Source organism: Oryx dammah, unplaced genomic scaffold (genome assembly GCF_014754425.2).
Source record: "Oryx dammah isolate SB20612 unplaced genomic scaffold, SCBI_Odam_1.1 HiC_scaffold_21, whole genome shotgun sequence".
NCBI classification, from domain to species: Eukaryota; Metazoa; Chordata; class Mammalia; order Artiodactyla; family Bovidae; genus Oryx; species Oryx dammah.
The window spans coordinates 57,229,061-57,249,804 of record NW_024070205.1 but is presented as its reverse complement, the minus strand read 5'-3'; positions in this window follow the sequence as shown (position 1 = coordinate 57,249,804).

Sequence of the window (20,744 nt, the reverse complement as noted above, 5' to 3'; positions counted from 1 at the left end):
TAAAAAGAATACATTTGAATCAGTTCTAATGAGATGGATGAAACTGGAGCCGACTATACAGAGTGAAGTAAGCCAGAAAGAAAAACACCAATACAGTATACTAACACATATATATGGAATTTAGAAAGATGGTAATGATAACACTGTATGGGAGACAGTAAAAGAGACACAGATGTATAGAACAGTCTTTTGGACTCTGTGGGAGAGGGAGAGGGCAGGATGATTTGGGAGAATGGCATTGAAACATGTATAATATATAAGAAACAAATCGCCAGTCTAGGTTTGATGCAGGATGCAGGATACTTGGGGCTAATGCACTGGGATGACCCGGAAGGATGGTGTCAGGGGGGAGATGGGAGGGGGGTTCGGGATTGGGAACACGTGTACACCCATGGCGGATTCATGTTGATGTGTGGCAAAACCAATACAATATTGTAAAGTAATAATAATAATAATAAACCAACTTTTTATTTTATTTAGAGAAATGACCTGCAGATTTACAACCAATAATATTTTTAAATTTAAAAAATAAAAATTGCCTATATAATTTGGAATTCTGGGTGGAAAACCAGAGTGAAATCTGACAAGTGTAAAATTCTCTGCTATATTTCTGAAAAATCCCTGGCAAAATAGGTAAGCAAGGCATAACTGAACAAGTATGTATTAAAGAGGCTGGGGGTTGGGAGGAGATAAAGAAGCAAAAAAAAAACCTTTTAATATCAGTTTACTGTGATTTCAAAATGAGCTTACCAGATTGACAAGGTTGTTAAGACAGTTAATGGAACATAAAATTCCATGAGCAGATCAAAGGAATGAAGAATCCCCATACCCTCTGTACTATTCAGCCATATCTATAGCGCCACATTTTAAGAACATTGTCAAAATGGATTGTATTCAGAAGAAAGCAGCCTGGATGATGAAAAAGGTCTGGAAAATATCTTTACAAAAGGATAGTTAAAGGAATTCAGCAAATATCACCTGAAAATAGGAAATATTGCAGCAGCTCTCAGATGTGACCTATACAGACACACAAGAAAGGATCAGCCTAACTCTAGACTGATTTTTCCTTAGAAAGTGAGTTTATCTCTCCTAGGACTATGAAAGATAAGGCAGAGAAATACATTCTCTCTGTTGCTGGAGCTCAGTACCCATGTTCATTGCAGGACAATTTACAATAGCCAGAACATGAAAGCAACCAAAATGTCCATTAACTGAGGAATGGATAAAGAAGTGTGGTACTTATATACAATTGGAGAAGGAAATGGCAACCCACTCCAGTATTCTTGCCTGGAGAATCCCATGGACAGAGGAGCCTGGTGGGCTCCAGGCCAAGGAGTCGCAAAGAGTCGGACATGACTGGGCAACTATCACTCACTCACTGACATATATACAATAGAATATTACTCAGCCATCAGACCCTGATGCTGGGAAAGATTGAAGGCAGGAAGAGAAGGAGATGACAGAGGATGAGATGGTTGGATGCCATCACTGACTCACTCGACATGAGTTTGAACAAGCTCCAGGAGCTGGTAATGGACAGGGAAGCCTGGTATGCTGCAGTCCAAGGGGTCTCAGAGTCAGACACAACTGAGCGACTGAACTGAACTGAACAGCCATAAGAAGGGACAAAATAGTGCCATTTGCAAAGATGTGGATGGTATTAGAGACTGACATACAGAATGAAGAAGTCAGAAAGAAAAAAACAAACATGTATTAATGCATATCTGAAAAAAATGGTATAGATAATCTTATTTGCAAAGCGGAAATAGAGACGCAGACATAGAGAACAAATATATGGATACCAAAGAGAAAGGGGAGGTGGAAGGAATTGGGAGATTGGAACTGACACATATACACTATTGATACTATTAGTATGTATAAAACAGATAACTAATGAGAACCTACTGTATAGCACAGGGAACTCGGACTTATGCACTGTGGTGACCTGAATGGGAAGAAAGTCCCAAAGGGAGGGTACATACATATGTGTGACTGACTCACTTTGCTGTACAGCAGAAATTGACACAACATTGTAAAGCCACTATATGCCAATAAAAATTAGTTGTTGTTTTTTTAATAGTTCTCTAAAAGGAATGTTCACACATCCTTTGCTAAGGCCAAGAGCAGCCAAGGTCCTTTCCTTGATTCTCACTGTTCAGTGTTCACCAGCTTCTTGAGATTATATCATTACCATTTTATTATATATATATATAATTTATTTTTATTGTTTTATTATATTTATTTTTATAATGATATTATCATTATCATATATCATTCTTATAAGTATCCCTTTTTGCTTAAACTATCCAGAGTCATTTTCTCTTGCTTCCAAAAACATAAATAAAAGATGTCCATTTAGGACTTGTTTCTTCGGCAGTTTCCTTCTTTCAGTCTTTAGTAGATAAGTTTCATGAAGTGAGAAATCATCAACATGTGTTAACAAAACTCACATCCTTTGAGGTAGTACCCAGGATATTCGTTATTATGTGATGATAAGTGACAAATAATGAATAATAATCACTAACAGGAAACAGTTTTTTTCTGTACACAATTGCTTTCTCAGACTGCCCACAGAAAATATGTAACATAAATCTTAAGGAAAAAAAACCCTCTAGGCCTGTGACCTTGCCAATTATATGCCAATTATACAACCTGTAAGTCTTCATCTGCAGTAAGTGAGTCTGTCATTCCAATTGCCTAATATGCCCTTTAATTTCTTTATTAAAGCAAAGATTTCTAATTCCCTATGCCTGAGATTTATGTAGACTGTTTAGTGGATCTTGTTCATTGACCTACCACTAAATAAAAGCTTATTGTTTAAAATAATTAAACATTCTTGACAAACTAAAGGAGAGAAAGGAGATGAGTACAATAGACTCCCTTTTGAAAGGAAGTCTATTGTATTCAGTGGGAATCTTTTATAAAAGAACCCGAGAGATTGGGGGCAGGAGGAGAAGGGGACGACCCAGGATGAGATGGCTGGATGGCATCACGGACTCGATGGACGTGAGTCTGAGTGAACTCCTGGAGTTGGTGATGGACAGGGAGGCCTGGTGTGCTGCGATTCATGGGGTAGCAAAGAGCCGGACACGACTGAGCGACTGAACTGAACTGAACTGACCTGACCTGATGGCAAAGTCCTGCTATGTTTTTAAAGCCCCTTTAAAATCCTAACAGAGGCCAAATGATGTGTTTGTCCTATTACAACAGAATGTTTGAAAGATAAATTCAGAAAACGTGTCTTGGAAACTAAGCAAATAAATATCAAATCAAACTTATACAGCAGTATGAATATTTCACAGAAACAGTTGGAACACTCAACGTGGACCAAGACGTAACAAACTTAGGGAGAGGTTTTAATAGTGTTCTTATTATATTAAATGGCTACTCTCATCTAATGAACTGAAAACACCCAGTAAAAATAATCCATTGAATCACAATGTACCAGATAAGCCATAGGTCATCCTCTCATCATCCATCTTTTTCATTAGCTTTTTCCTTGACTCTCACTCCTTGTCAAGAACCATTGGCTTGTTTTCTCCTTTTTTTTTTTTTTTAACTCTGCCCAGTTCTAATGGAGTACTATCTGAAGACACACTTGTCCTCCCCCACCAAAAACAGCATCCAAATTTGTCAGTAAACAGTGGCAGAAAAGGGACTTCACTTTGGAATATGTAATTAAAGATTAAAGGATATAAGTTCATCAATTGGACTCACGACTGAAGCGACTTAGCAGCAGCAGCAGCAGGTTATAAATTCATTTACATGCTATTAGTTAAACCAAAGAACAAGCCAAACACTGACTTTGGCAAGATAATCATTCCTTCAGCATGGCATGATGGCAAGCTAGGACAGTTTAGCTATGCATTTGACTTTCACTACACAATTAAAGTGGGGATCGTTTTTATAAATATATTTGAAAGCCTCTTTAGGGGCTTCCCAGATGGTGCTAGTGGTAAAGCATCTGCCTGCCAATGCAGCAGAAATAAGAACTGTGGGTTTGAGGGTCAGGAAGATCCCCTGGAGCAGAAAGTGCCAACCCACTCCAGTATTCTTGCCTGGGAAATCCCATGGACAAAGGAGCCTGGTGGGCTACAGTCCATGGGGTCTCAAAGAGTTGGACACGACTGAAGGATTGGCTTACTTAAGTCTCCTCAGGACAGCTCTTAATTATTTGGTATTCAAACCATTTTCATTACAAGTATGTTGCCATTTGCCTTGCTGGCTTTCTCTTCTTCATTTGTTCATTGTTTGAACTCTATCCAATCCTCATTTGTCAATGGCTTTGCAGGTGATTCAAGCAGCTGTTCAATGTCATTTTCACTAGCTTTAATGTTTCACTCACATTTGTAGTTGATTTTCACTTTATAATAAATAAGTTGTAATAAGCAAGACACTAACTGACAAACAAGTTGGCACTAAGGGTCAGGCTAGATGCTGGCACTTAAGGGAAAGATGTTCAAATGGGACTAATTTGTTGTGTTTAGTTTGTGTACCAGTTAAAGTATTGGCAAACTGCTGTAACAGAAAAATGTTTGGATATTTCATTGGCTTCCAAGGTTATTTTGGGCAATGCCACCAATCAACAGACTGAAAAAGAATAAGATTTGTACATGGGCAGTTTTCATGAGCTGCATCTGGAAATGGATGCACACCAGACCCACTCACTTCTATTTGCCAGAATTCAATCATTCTTAACCGCAAATCTCCCTGGAGAGAATTCCCTGGTTCTTGCTGCCCCTGGTTCTGCTCTCAGAGACAGACCTTCGTAAATATTATCCTGCAAAGACTCACACAAAGTGAGAGAGGATGGTCCCTGTAGGAATGCACAATTTTCACAGTTCACTTCCCACTCATTCTCACTGGTGACCCAAGAGTTAGTTCTAAGACTTACACCAACAAGGCATTATAGTCCAAACTCATGGTTTCTTTGGCAGGAGAATTCCCTTGAAAGTTGGTAGGTTTCATATCTGTTTGCTTCCAGTCAACGTCATGTGCCAGTAAATACACCCAAATTTTATTAGATATAATTCTCAAGCCTGTTTTATCTCTTTGATCTGTTGCCATCTTCCCTGTCCCCACAATCCTTTTTCCTCTCAATGACAATTCTACTGAGCCCATCAGATTTGAGTGGAAAGTCCCCTACCTTCACTAGACCTTTATCACAGAACTGTTTTTAATAGGTCTTTCTCACTCTAGCTGTTTCAATCATTCTGTGGTGAGCAGAGTTGAGAAGCAATTAACTTATACAGTGTGTCAAGGCTCCCCACTTCTGTTCTGTATGCTTTTTCCAGTTCTGCTTGCAAATCAGCCAATTCTTGCTGAAACTCATCTCTTTCTCTGAAAAACCAGCTAAAGAAAGCCAGTACTAATCAACATACTCTACTACATTCTATTTTCAACCCTAAAGCTATATACTTTGTCTTCCCTTTGTCTGCTTTCCAAATTCTCGTAGGGTAATGACTTTACCAAATGCCACTGAATAGTATAGGTCTTTATCTTTCCATATTCCAATATCAATTTTCCCTCTGCCCGTTGTCAGGAAATGCTAAGTCAGTGCCACAGATTTTATTTTTATGTACAAGACCTGATATGGTACACATCATTTCTACCTAAATTCTATTGGCCAAAACTCTATGTGGTCACTCCTAACTGCAAGCGATGCTGGTAAGTGTAGTTCTAGTTGTGTGTTTAGAAGGAATAAGATGAAGTTTTGATAAAAATTTGTCACAGTTTGTTTATGAATATTTTTATGTTGCAGCAAATTTGGTTACAAGTAAAGCTGTGGTGTAGATAAACTTCTTATTCATATTGTCAGCAAACAATTATTGAGCCCTTGTCTTGTTCCCCAAGTGGTAAGCCATCTACCATAACTGTCTTTGTCCTTAAGATAAGCCAAGAATAGATTCCTGCACATCCCATCTTCTTCCTTTCCCCTCTCCCAGCTATTATCATGTCTTTTCTATTTGTCAAAACTAGTTCCCAAGGAAAGATATTTAAGGTTTACAAATTGATTCACATTGTGGTATAAATCACTGACATGGCTCAACACGTAAATTATCTAACCAGTATTTACATTTCAGGCTATACCGGAATGGTTTGTCTTTCCTTGGAATTTTAGGAGACCACCGTTTCACGGTCTGAGAGAGCTATTCTAATCCTGAAATCATACTTTGTAAGCTAATTCTGCCACTTTAAATATGAATTACACTTCAAGGTTTCAGAGTGTTACCAAACTTAGGTTTGGCTGCTTATCTCTCAGGAACCCAACACAGAGAGACAAGTGGTGGGTAAAAGGAAAAATTTCCTTATTGAGGAAGCCAGAAATCCTGGGGAGAAAAGACTCATGCCCCCAGAAGACAAACTTCCCACTGCTGATCAGGGGGCCAGAGCTTCAGGGATGCACAGACGAGTGGAACTACATGCAGAATAGCACGGTCGCCTTGAACAATCATCTTGAAATTGATCATGCGTCATCTTAATTGTTTTAAGTATAGTTAATCTTCAATCCCAAGGTCAGTTTGTTCCCATTTTGTTGAAGCCAGTTCTTGGAACTGCAGGAGACGGAGCGGCTTATGTCATGGTTACCGTCTGGTCATCATGTACTTAACTTCTTCTGCCTGGTAGGGTTTTCAGTTTCTGCAAAGCAGCTCAAAGGATATGGCTCCGAATATTATCTTCTGACTTTGGGAAGGAATTAAGGGTCCTTGACTTTGCTTAGTGGCTAAACTACTATTATTTTGTCTTATTTGACCCTTTTCCTTTACCTCTGCATATTCTCATTTCTTTGAGTCAATGTATTTTCTGACTAAGGCTTTTCTATAGACAAGAGGGAGGTGGAGGACATGGGCGTTGGGGTGGTGGGGGGTGGGATTTCCTGTCCTGGGAGTGCCCCAGAAGGTCCTGCTCCATTACAAGGACAGAAGTAACAGTCAAGTGGTATCCCCAGTAGCCCTGCCCAGCAATCTAGCATATAAGGGTCCTACTCAGCTGTCATGATGTAACCATCACTGTACAAGCCAATGAGTCAAGGAGCAAGGAAAAACAACAGCAAACCTAGAAAATGGCAGACTAATGTCCTAAAGAATCATCTTAATTTGGGTGTAGAATCAAGTGTTTTTTATGCTAGGGAAAGGGGAAGCTCAGTTCAGTTCAGTTCAGTTCAGTCGCTCAGTCGTGTCCGACTCTGCAACCCCATGAATCGCAGCACGCCAGGCCTCCCTGACCATCACCAACTCCCAGAATTTACCCAAACTCATGTCCATCATGTCGGTGATGCCATCCAGCCATCTCATCCTCTGTTGTCCCCTTCTCCTCCTGCCCCCAATCCCTCCCAGCATCAGAGTCTTTTCCCAGGGGAAGCTGGAGGTGGTTAATTTCAGGAAGTGACAAATGGCCACAGATATCTGGGTGCCAGTATGGACTGCTGTGAAACCTCTTTGTTTCTGGTCAGTTGACTTCGGTTGACATGAGTCTGGTTACAGTGTTCCTACAAATCTCAACAAGACAGTCGGGTTTCTTTAGTTCTTACTTCTTTATCTCCCTGTGGGAGGCAAGTTTCGGGTATGGGGCTGTTTGCACAAATCTTAAGCTCTAAGCAAAACTCCCTTAGTGATCAACATGTCTATTTGCAGGGCTAAGCAGAAGTTTATGACTCAGATGTTAAAGTAACAGAAGAGACAGATGCAATATGGAGTCAGAGATGCTAAACTTCTCTGATCAAATTTGCTCTTTGGAACTTGGGGAAAGCCTAGGAGGCTAAACTTTTATACAAACAAGAAGCAGAGGGTTCTGTCCCTGGGAAGGTCCCACAGGGTTCTGCTTGGTTTCAATGATGAAGTCAGAATAGCTTAGGAGGGGGGAAAAAAAAACAAACTTAACTTTTAAAACTCCATTCTTTTGCCTGTAGGAGTTTTCTATATCCTACTTATCTGACATGACAACTCAACACTTTGGCAACACAAGGAAAAGTCAGCAGCCAGAAACAAAGGGAAAGAGACTTAGGCATTACATGAAATAATGCTATTTTACCCAACAAAGGATAACACATGAAAATACAGTTATGTACACTTCAGGAACTCTAAGCATTCTGTACACAGATGACCCACAAGCATTTTTGGACACCTCTTACATAGTAGACATCAAACTAGATGGTAATATATATGTTAACTCATTTCATTTCTTTTTCAATATACAATATCAGCCTAATTTTTATAAATACAAACACTGAGAAGTTAAATGATTTCCTAAGGTCCTACATAAGTAAGGACAGTAAGAGAAGCACCATTTCAGCATCATTTCACCTGGCTGATTTAATCTTAGAATTTGCTATTCTCTCTCTACTGTGCATTTCATTTTTAAACCTTCTTATATACTTGGTACTCTCATAAGCCAGTATCTTATTTCCCCCACTGTTACCTATCCTTACCATGTAACTTCTGGGGACATAAAAGTCAGAAGCAAGAGTTTTCCTAAAGGATCTTTTACTTTTTGTAAAAAAAAAAAAAAAAAGAGGAGAACATAAGCAAAACACTCTCCGACATAAATCACAGCAGGATCCTCTATGACCCACTTCCCAGAATATTGGAAATAAAAGCAAAAATAAACAAATGGGACCTAATGAAAATTAAAAGCTTCTGCACAACAAAGGAAACTATAAGCAAGGTGAAAAGACAGCCTTCGGAATGGGAGAAAATAATAGCAAATGAAGCAACTGACAAACAACTAATCTCAAAAATATACAAGCAATGCCTGCAGCTCAATTCCAGAAAAATAAACAACCCAATCAAAAAATGGGCCAAAGAACTAAATAGACATTTCTCCAAACAAGACATACGGATGGCTAACAAACACATGAAAAGATGCTCAACATCACTCATTATCAGAGAAATCCAAATCAAAACCACAATGAGGTACCATTTCACACCAGTCAGAATGGCTGCGATCCAAAAGTCTACAAGCAATAAGTGCTGGAGAGGGTGTGGAGAAAAGGGAAGCCTCTTACACTGTTGGTAGGAATGCAAACTAGTACAGCCACTATGGAGAACAGTGTGGAGATTCCTTAAAAAACTGCAAATAGAACTGCCTTATGACCCAGCAATCCCACTGCTGGGCATACACACTGAGGAAACCAGAACTGAAAGAGACACGTGTACTCCATTGTTCATCGCAGCACTGTTTATAATAGCCAGAACATGGAAGCAACCTAGATGTCCATCAGCAAATGAATGGATAAGAAAGCCGTGTACTCCATATACACAATGGAGTATTACTCAGCCATTAAAAAGAATACATTTGAATCAGTTCTAATGAGGTGGATGAAACTGGAGCCGATTATACAGAGTGAAGTAAGCCAGAAAGAAAAACACCAATACAGTATACTAACACATATATGTGGAATTTAGAAAGATGGTAATGATAACCCTGTATGGGAGACAGCAAAAGAGACACAGATGTATAGAACAGTCTTTTGGACTCTGTGGGAGAGAGTAGGATGATTTGGGAGAATGGCATTGAAACATATATAATATCATATAAGAAATGACTCGCCAGTCTAGGTTCGATGCAGGATACAGGATGCATGGGGCTGGTGCACTGGGATGACCCAGAGGGATGGTATGGGGAGGGAGGTAGGAGGGGAGTTCAGGATCGGGAACTCATGTACACCCATGGCGGATTCATGTTGATGTATGGCAAAACCAATACAGTATTGTAAAGTAAAATAAAGTAAAATTTTTTTAAAAAGTTGAAAAGTCAGCATCTAATTTTCCCATAACAAAAAGGACAAAGCAAAACCAGTATGTGATGAGAAAGGGCAGAAAGAGGGTGCTAAGATATCAAAAGAATACCTTTTTGGTATCATCTTTCTATATACTTCAAGGAAGGAGAAGCTACCCAGATACTTTGAAAAATTGTCTGTTACTTGAGGAGTAGGAGTAAAAGAGAGGAGAAATGGTGAACAGCTCAACACCTGATAATGTATCTTGTGCCTTTCTATATGCAATCAAAATTGTTGTAAAAGAAGAATAATCTCCCTCTTTGTTGTAGAAGACACAAATAGACATGCAAGTTAAGGGCAATAATACTTTATATATTTCACTGAAAGCATTACAGTCAAGATACTCCAAATGGGTCCATCTCTTGCAACCTACACCCAATAAAAAGTAAATAGGAGTCATTTACATCACCAGAAATATGCACTGCTATTTGAAAATCCAACATAAAGTTTCATCCGTGCAAGACAAATAAGCTCTAGACATCTGCTCTATTTCACTGTCTATAGTTAACAATACTGCATTGTACACATAAAATTTTGTTAAGAAGGTTGATCTCACTTAAAATGTTTAACACCATTTTTAAGAAAAGTCTAACACTGGACGACATTAAGAAGGGAAGTTGTCAAAAAGTGGTCAGGACATTCTTGCCTGGAAATTTGAGAGGTCTTAAAATGGCATTTTAGGGGACAAATAAGGGCAGCCTGCCTAGCTGGAAATCTTCCTCTTTATGTGATGATGAGAAGTTATTTTTAAAGAAGCTGGAACTAGATACTAAAGGAATCTTTTAACATCTTTTGTCAAAGCAGAAGAATTTCTAAGAGGTGAATGCCAATCAATTCCTTTTCATGTCTCTAGAGATAAAACAAAAGGAAAAGGTTTAAATTACAGTTGGAAAGCTTTCATATCAACCTACGAGAGGGCCTTCTAGAGAATGATAAAGCACTTGTTTAGAATACTAAGAAATGTGGTCAAACCTCCATGCTCAGACGTCTTTCAGAAGATCAAATATCTGCCCTACACAAGCAACGCTTGCAAAAGTCAGGGAGAAAGCAAATTGTTTTCTCAAGGTTCCACCCAGCTCTGACTCCATAAAATGAGTATCTTTCAAAGGTTTGTGAAAGGAACTGATTTTTTTAAATTTTATCTATAAATTAAAGACTGAAACATAAGCCTAAAACAAAATGATTCCAACGTCTATTTTGATTATACTTGAAAAAGACAAAATTGTCTTTCTCTAGTAACCACTACTTTGAAAATAAAATTTAAAACATCAGTATGCTCCAATACTTTGGCCACCTGATGCAAAGAACTGACTCACTGGAAAAGACTCTGATGCTGGGAAAGATTGAAGGCAGGAGGAGAAGGGGACAACAGAAGATAAGATGGTTGGATGGCATGACCAACTCGATGGACATGAGTTTGAGCAAGCTCCAGGAGTTGGAGATGGACAGGGAAGCCTGGCGTGCTGCAGTCTATGGGGTCACAAAGAGTCGGACATGACTGAGCGACTGAACTGAACTGAACTGATGCTCATACTTGCCACAGAAAACAATGTTCGTTCACATTTCCCCTCAAAGGTGTGCTGGAGTCAGCTCATACAGGGTCATAAAAAGTCGATCACGCACATCTTCCTAACCCCACAGTCAGTGACTTCACAGTGGTAGTTTGGAAACAACCGTGGCATCAGTAGTTACACCATGGAAATTAGCAAACACTACACATCATGGATATGTTTGTTTTTGTTTTTGTTTTTGTTTTCAAAACTCTAGTGTTAAACTCATTCATCACTGTTTCCCACTGGGTTTAGAAAGAAGACATCAGCTTTCTGCCCAGCAGAAAGTATTAGCTGTGTGACATTTGACAAATTACTCCATCTAAGTCTCTTAGCTTCTTCATCTTTGAAATGAAAATGATAATTCTTGCTCCATAGGGTTGCTGCAAATGTCCATTGAAATAACTCACGTGAAGTATCTAGCACAGCGCCTGCACATAAGAACACTTGGTTGGCAGTGTTGGCAGTGGCACCCAGAGTGATGTGCTAGGAACAGCATTGGTATGTCAGCAGTATCCTTCTTGATACAGTCTGGCTTTTTAAAAATTACTTTGGGAATTGAATTTTTAAAATTGTTACTGTAAATCTGGGGACCAGTTCTACAAACTAGGTAGCACAGAGTTGAATAAAAATTCTGTGCTTTGCAAACTATTATCTGAAGTTTCCATACTTTGTAAATAATTGTATCTATTTGGACGGTTAAATGAATGTTTACAATATTACCAAATCATGAATTCCATGGAAGGTAGTGTAATAAATTTTATTCTTATCTCACTCCTTTTTAAAAAATTTTATTGAAGTATAGTTGATTTACAATGTTGTGTTAATTTCTGTGACTCAATTATACATATACATATTCTTTCTCATTTTCTTTTTCATTATTTCAATATCATAGGATATTGAACATTATTCCCTGTACTGTACAGAAGGACCTTGTGGTTTATCCATCCTTTATATGCTAGTTTGCATCTTCTAATCTCAAACTCCCAGTGCTTCCCTGCCCCACATCCCCGAAGTCTATATCTGTGAGACTGTTTCTGTTTTGTAGATATGCTCATTTGTGTCACATTTTAGATTCCATATATAAGTGATATCATATGGTATTTGTTTTTCTCTTTCTGACTTACTTGACTTAGTATGATAGTCTCAAGTCCATCAGCATTGCTGGAAATGACATTATTTCATTCTTTTTATGACTGAGTAATGGACTTCCCTGGTTGCTAAGATGGTAAAGAATCTGCCTGCAAGGCAGGAGACCTGGGTTAGATCCCTGGAATGGGAAGATCCCCTGGAGAAGGGAACAGCTACCCACCCCAGTATTCTTGCCTGAAGAATATTCCATTTTACTGCATATATTATATATTATACACCTGCATATATATATTATAAATATACCTGCATATATATTATACATAGTATATGTGCAGTAAAATATACCCGCATTATCTTTATCCACTCATCTGTCAATAGACATTTAGATTGTTTCCATGTCTTGGCTATTATAAATAGTGTTGCTATGAACAGAGAGGGTGTATGTATCTTTTCAAATTTAGTTTTGTCTGTATATATGCCCAGGAGTGTTATCCCACTCCTTTTCAATATATCTGAGTGGTTTTCAAACTTTTCTGAGCATCAGAATGTTTTGGAGAGCTTATTAAAAGGCACTTTGTTGGGCCCTACCTATAAAGTTTCTGATTCAGTAAGTACAAGGTGTGGTTCAAGAACTTGCATTTCCAACAAGTTCCTGGATATTGCTGCTGCTGCTGGCTCTGCAAACTTCCTTTGAGAATCATTCCTCTATCTCATTCTCTACTGTGAAATGAGCCGTTATCCTTGAACCAAATGAGTACATGTTAGTGCCCCCATCTTTAGACTATTTGGTTTCCCAGGAGACATCTTAGTCTCTGTACCACTTATATATTATTGCATAATAACCATCCTAAAATTTAGCATCTTAAAAAATCAAAGTTAATTTTTCTTAATGAGTCTATCATTCAACTAGATGTTTCTGTGGATTTGGGCTGACTCAGTTCATCTCCAGCTGGTCTTAATCATGCCGCTGGGGTCAACAGGCTGGAGATTGGCTAGTCTAGGATTGTCTCACATGTCTGGTTGACTGACTGTCAGCTGTGATGACAAGGACAACTGGCCCATGTGTTGTTCATCATCCAGTAGGCTAGCCTAGACTGGTTTGCATAGTGGTGACAAGTTTCTAAGGGAGAGAACAGAAGCACTCACAATCTCTCAACAGCTAGATTTAGAACCAACATAATTTCATTTATCTACATTCTGCTTCCCCTAAGCAAGTCCTAGGGACAACCCAGGTTCCAGGGCTAGGGAACAAGAGTCTATCCCTTAATGGAAGGCGCTACAGACTTCCATTAGGAATGGAATGGATCGAATATAAGGACCACTTCTGTGGCTCAGACGGTAAAGCGTCTGCCTGCAATGAGGGAGACTCGGGTTCGATTCCTGGGTGGGGAACTGGAGAAGGAAATGGCAATCCACTCCAGCACTCTTGCCTGGAAAATCCCATGGACAGAGGAGCCTGATAGGCTACAGTCTATGGGGTTGCAAAGAGTCGGACATGACTGAGCAACTACACTTTCACTTTTGTAGTGAATCTCACACAATCCCTTCTTCACATAAAACACTGAGTTAGCCCACTTGATATTCTAAGAAATGTCCAGACATATCTAAACACTAAGTAAAAACAGCTTGGGTTCTCCAGCTGACTTTCTTACTACATAGATTATAACTTGAGTATGCATTACCTCTTCCTAAATCCAAGCATGAGAAAAACACCCCCCACAATGTAGATACCCTTAACCACATATTACAGAGCCAAACTTCTGCTTCCCAGGTGTAGTTGAATCCTGTCCACTCCTACATGTGCACATTAACCACCTACCAGTTGTTTGGTCTTGGAAGAGGGCTGTTACATAATAGGCTTACCACATAATTAAGAAATATTTTTCTTGGATCTCTTTATCTCCCTCCTCTCCTTTGCCCTTAAATGCATTTTATATTTTAACAACATTTGCCCAAGACATTGCGCTCAAAGAAATTGAGAGAAGTGTTTTTAAAGAACGCTTTGATCTAGCTGCCCTGATGAAATCTTCCCAAATCCATTTAAGTCTAATTTACTAGTATGAAAATGCCATGTGTTGTTTCCTTAGTGGAAATGCTGCCAACTCTACCACAGAAAAAGGTCAAAGATGAGAAGACTCAGAGATTCACGTCATATTTATGTTTTGCATGTGGATTTTTTTTCTTCTTTATTCTTTCATTATTGATATTACCCTTTAAAGATACTTGAAGGGATTTAAAACTATAGCTCACTATTGAGATTTATTAGAATCTCTATGGAAGTGAGAACCCATTTCTAATGCCTGGTGCTCTTCTAGGAAAATCATCCCTAAGCTTAGGCTGCAAATGTTAATATTGCAGAAATTAAAATTGCAGAAATATTGCAGAAAAAAATTATTCCATAAATAAACTAATTCTATTTGTGGCAACCGTGGAAATCTGCTTATAACAAGCCTAGAAGGTGTACACCTGAAATAAATAAATCTATTGAATCTCTCCTCTTTATTCCTTCCTTCTCCCTCTCTATTTCCCTCTTTTCATCCAAACAAATATCAGTGTTCATCTTTAGGGGGGCAAAAAAAAAAAGAAGTCACAAAGACCAGCATATCACCTAACACAGGCATCTGTGTGAATAAGGGAAACTAGTCTCCCCTGTTTTGTGTTGGTGACACTTGGAAGGCAATATTTGAGATTACTGTATGTGTAGCTTCTTTGTTGCAACAACATTTCAAAACTAAAGCTCTGTTTTCTATTACTGATCTTAAATTTGGATCCTCCATTTCAGCTCAGCAAAAGAAAGCCTAATCTAGACCAATATGATCTAAGTCAAACTCAACTTAAATCCCATTATGTTTTCAACTGTTTCTGTGCTCTTCCTCACATCACCCTCTACTGAAAGCATGGAGAATTTAGGCAGTCGGGTACTAGTAATGGTCTGGTGGGAGAGTCAGGGAGAAGGGTAGTGCCTTTCCATTCTTGATATGGTTTTGGTCTCATCTTCTCTGATTCATGGGCATTTGGCTCTCTAAGAAGAGTAAGTATCTGACACAGACTCAGTCTGGTAGCATTTTAGATGGCCTATAGCCAATGCTATTGGATCCCTGTGCAGCTTTCTGGCCTGAATTATCTCTTGGAGGCAGCCCCCACCTTCGGTAGCATTATCCTCCACAGACTTCATCAAATATGCTGAATTGACCAGGAAACTCCTAAGATCATGGTCATAGCAACCATCTTCTCATATTCTGGGTCCAAAGGAAATTCATGGATCTTTAGCAACCATGTGAGGACCTTAGGTTATCCATTAGTCCAGTCTCTGACCAGCTGATACAACCATCTTTGTCAAGCTCTCCAAGTTTGTGAGGATCTATGTTCAGCCTCATTCCAACCCTCCAAGAAATAACTGGTTTGTGTGTGACTGTGTGCCTGTGTGCTCAGCCATGTCTGACTCTTTGTGGCACCATGGACTGTAGCATGCCAGGCTCCTCTGCCCATGGAATTTTCCAGCAAGAATACCAGAGTGGGTTGCCATTTTCTATTCCAAAGGATCTTCCTGATCCAGGGATCGAACTCACGTCTCTAGCATTTCCTGCAGGCATATTCTTTACCACTAGAGCCCCGTGAAGATTTTAAATTTTTTTATTTTAAATTAATTTTGAAGCCACATTTATATATATACACAGTCCAAGAATGGGCTTCCCTGATGGCTCAGATGGTAAAGAATTAGCCTGCAATGCAGGAGACCCGGGTTCTATCCCTGGGTCAGGAAGATCCCCTGGAGAACGGAATGGCTATCCACTCCAGGATTCTTGCCTGGAGAATCCCATGGACAGAGGTGCCTTATGGGCTACAGTCCATGAGGTCACAAAGAGTTGGCACAACTAAGTGACTAACACTTTCACTTTTCACAGTCCAAGAGAAGTTAAATTCAGAGGGAAAATTATTTCTCTATTTATTGACTCAAGCACCCCCCCAAAAAAATGGGGACACCTCAAAAAATTAGAATTCACTCTACATATTAATTATGAAAAATGGACCCCAAATTAACCAAACCAATTTTTACAACTGAACAAGATGTCTTAATTTTGCTTTAAAAGATTCCAATATCATTAAAACATCAGAGAATTCCTTGTGTATGCAAATTGATTATAGTAGGCAAATGAGTAATTGAGAGTTTAGTAAAAAGATCGTCTCACCAATAGGCTTGAAATAAATGTTTGTTTTTGCTGATTAAAGCTAGGGAATTTGTTTTTCTATGAATTCCAAACCCAAAGTTTCATAGATTGATTTTTTTACTCCAATTGTCTAATGAGTATTCATGATTTCTCTGTAGTAAGACTATAAGTTCCAAAGAGACAGTACAATGTCTCATCCTTCATATGCCCCAGCAACAAATGTAAAACTGTGTTTTAATACATTAATAAACACTGAAAATTTCTTGATTAATTGAAAATCTCAAATTCAGAAAACTTCTGAAGGGAAAAAAAAAACAGACATCTTTTGTCAGGATGGTCTTATAGCTAGGTCATATCCTCCTTTCTCAGTAGACGCTTCTCTCTAAATCTATGAAAAAAGATCTTTCCACATTTGTGGAATTGGATTAAGATAAGAGAAAATAGTTGATGAGCACAACATTTTTAAGGGAATTACAGTAATCATACAGATGTGGAAATCCCTATCATGACCAGGGGTTGATTAGACCAGATCAATGAGCTATCTGGCAAGCAACAACAATCATAAGTTATAATAATAATAAATAAAGGCTCTTTCAACAAAATAGAGAACTGCAAATATATAACAATGTATAGTTTATTTCCATTCATGTCGCAGAAGCTTGTAAAATAAAATGGCATAATTTTTGTACATGGAGAAAGCTGGCAACTTAGAAGCAAAATGCTTCACAGCAATCATTAAAATTTTTAGCATACCTTGGAATAGTATTTCCCAAGTTTCATTGGAAATAGTCATTATGTGTTAAAAAAAAATGGACTTCATGGTCAAATAAGTTGGGAAATACTGGATTAAATAAAAGTAAACAGATTTCTTAACTGTGGAACTTTTCAAAGACTTAAATATGCTAGTGAGCGTGATGAGGCTCAGAGAGGGTATCACAGTGTGTTCATTTCCCAAATTTACTGAGAAAAGCTTCTCCTCAGAGAGGAAAGGCCTGTATTTGTGAAGAAAAAGAACCTCATCTGTGGAACCTCGACATTAAATATAATGTACATGGTTCACTTACACATCAAAGAATCTGTTTTAATGCTTTTAGGTATTAAGCCCATCCAAATGGTTTGAATACATCTGTCAAGTAGCTAGATCTACACTATACTAAACATTTAACATCTCTAAATATCTGGATATCTTTTATTGCTTAAGTAAAAAATTATAGATGGCAAGCTGAATTTTTTTACTTCAGTTACATGTACAATCTAGACAGCATGTGCCATTTAGAAAGAGAGAAAGAAAAGGGAGAAAGGAAAGAAGAAAGAGCAGGAAGGAAGGGAGAAAGGGAGGACAGAGGATATATTTAAGCCTTTTTTTTTTCATCTAAAATTTAGGGCTATAATAGTTTCTACTACGCAGGATATATTCATTCTTTCATTCATCCAAAAAGTATTCATTGAGCACTTACAGTGTACCAGGCATTGTTTCAGGACAGAGGCTAAAGAAATGAGTGGGGAGGGACCAGGGATAGAGAAAAATAATGCAGAAGGAAACAAGGTAATTTCAGATAGTAGAATCAACCATGAAGACAATAAAACAGGTGTGTAGAGAGGGAGGAACTGGATGGATACTTTAGTTTGAATGATCAGAGTAGGCCTCACCGAGGAGGTCATTATTGACATGGAATCTGAGTGACTCAAATGAGCCAAACAGCAAAGATCTGGTAGATGAAATAGATGTCAGGGCCCTAAGAGAGAAACATGTCTGGCCTTTTCAAAGATTAAAGAACTTGGCCTGTGTGGCTGGGCCTGAATATACTTGGTAGAGACAGATGGAGGGTCCTAATTTAACAAGCTATGTGTAAGAGCCTTAGGCTACTACCCAAAAGTGCTTAGTATGTGTACGTTCAGGTGATAATCATTGTTGATGACAGTGGTGTTTTAGGAATACAAATAAACTAGAATAAACTTCCAAACGTCAGAGTCAGAAAGTACAATTTTAGAGTAAACTTACATTTAAAAATATATACCAGTAGTTCTTGGCCTTTCTGTAATGACATAGAAGATATAAGTACTGTATGTCCCCAAGGCAGACAGTCTTGAATCTCAAGGGGTTGACAAAACAACGTTCATTTCTCACTCACATCACAATCTGCTTTGAGTTCTCAGCTCTACGCCCCGGGGTCCCCCAGAGATACAGGCTTTGTCCATCACGCTTCTGCCATCTTGGAATCGTTCAGTTCTTGTACCAAGCAGCTAGGAAGGGGAATGAAGAGTCAGGAAGATACACTAGATGCTTCTTCACCTCCCAGAAGTGATACACGTGACTTCGGCTCGTGTTTCATTGGCCTGCCTCAGTCACATAATCCTAACTGGGCCCAAGGGGCCTGGGACGTATGGAACTGCTGTGTACCCAGGAGGAGAATGGAAGAATAAGTGACTAGTGATGAGAGCAATCACATCGTCTCTGCACAGTGGGCTTAATCTCATGAGTACGGCCAGATTTTGAGAAAAACTCCCCCTCAAACTGTCAGAGAAGGAAAGCAAACAGTGCTGTAAACTGTAAATTCAAAAATCTCTCACTTCAGGCTGTGAGATTAGGCTGATTCTGGGTTCTCCTACCCTTTTCCTCCTTTTTCTCCCATCCAGGAAAGTTTATCTAATTTTCTATTGTCATTTAGTTCTACTTTCTACGTATCTAACTGTCAGTGGTTGCCTTGCCTTACACTATAAATGCTTTTTTTTTTTTTAGTAAACCATTTAAAAAGCTTTGTTTCAAGAAGAAATTATTGAACAAGTCTCATGACAGATTGCTGCACAATGTTGCATCTACACATCACAGTTAGGAACTGCTAAATGTACCATATCGGAGTACAATATACACAGCCAACATGATAGATTGGACTGATCATTGTTCGGTTCATCTGTCCGTAGTGACAGATTACTCACTGAGCACCCCTTGTGTACCTTCAGCAGCCTCTTCAGGACCTTCACACCTTGAGAATACTTCTCTCATCCCCATCCTGCAGGTCCAGCTGGAGTCCTCTCCCTTGCCTATGGCTTCCATGATGATGCTTTGAGGATAGAGAATAATGGAAAGGGAATGGGTGATAAGTAGATGGAAGATTGCAGGTAGGAGGTGATTATAGAACTCCAATAAAAAGATTTGAACATTTTTGTAACGAGATGATAGAGGGCAGTGTTTGGGAGCACAAGGATTTTCGAAGGAGTGGGACATGATGCCAGTTAATTGTCCCTCAGCCTCAGCTTCCTTACCCCTAAAACAGATGACGAGGTTATGGTAAGATGAAATGAGAAAATGCCCACAAAACACTTAGCTAAATATCTTTTTTTTTTTTTTAAATAGTCAGTGGTAAATGTTTGTATGTAGCATGGTAAATGGAGGCTATATGTACATATCCATGAAATGTGGTCTGTGGGATTAGCTGAGGTAACCGATGAACAGCATCCAAGAACAAACTGAGGGAAGGATGACTAACATGATGAAGTGAACAAATTGCAAGAAACCACAGGGAGATAACTTGGTGAATGTTTCGCCTGGGATAAGGGCAGCCAGGGAGGGTGGGGAGAAGCATCAGCAGGGCCTCCCTGCAGGAGAGCTCAGGGTGTGAGCTGGGTGCGCTCCATCCCCACCGTGCTGTTGAAAGGAACCTTCTCTGAGCTCAGGCCACCCACTCCCTAATAGGGTCCAGTCCTGCCAGGATTTCTGATACCATGCGCCAGCGACACCACCCACATTTTGTGGTTAGAACACCCTTGAAAGAAGAGGAAGGGACAGACCTATCAAAGAAAGAGAGGAAGTCGGGGAAGAAAACAGTACAGGGGAAAATCAGCATGTGCTGATCTTAGCTCTATTATTAGATGCTCATGCTCAGAAGGGATAGGAAGCCAAATCTAGACAGTCTTCCATTAAACCAAACTCAATTAATGTAATAATACAAATCAATGCACAGTTGATGGATATTAAATCAATGACAGCACCATGCCAAGCCTATGGTGATTACCTGACCTGATGGAGTCATGATTAGCAACTCAAGTGATCAACAAGAACAAAATTCTAACAAATGAGACAGACTGTTCCTAAAAGTTAAGTCAGTATTAATGCAACACTTAGAATCTTGAATCACCAAATGTATTTCAAAAGCC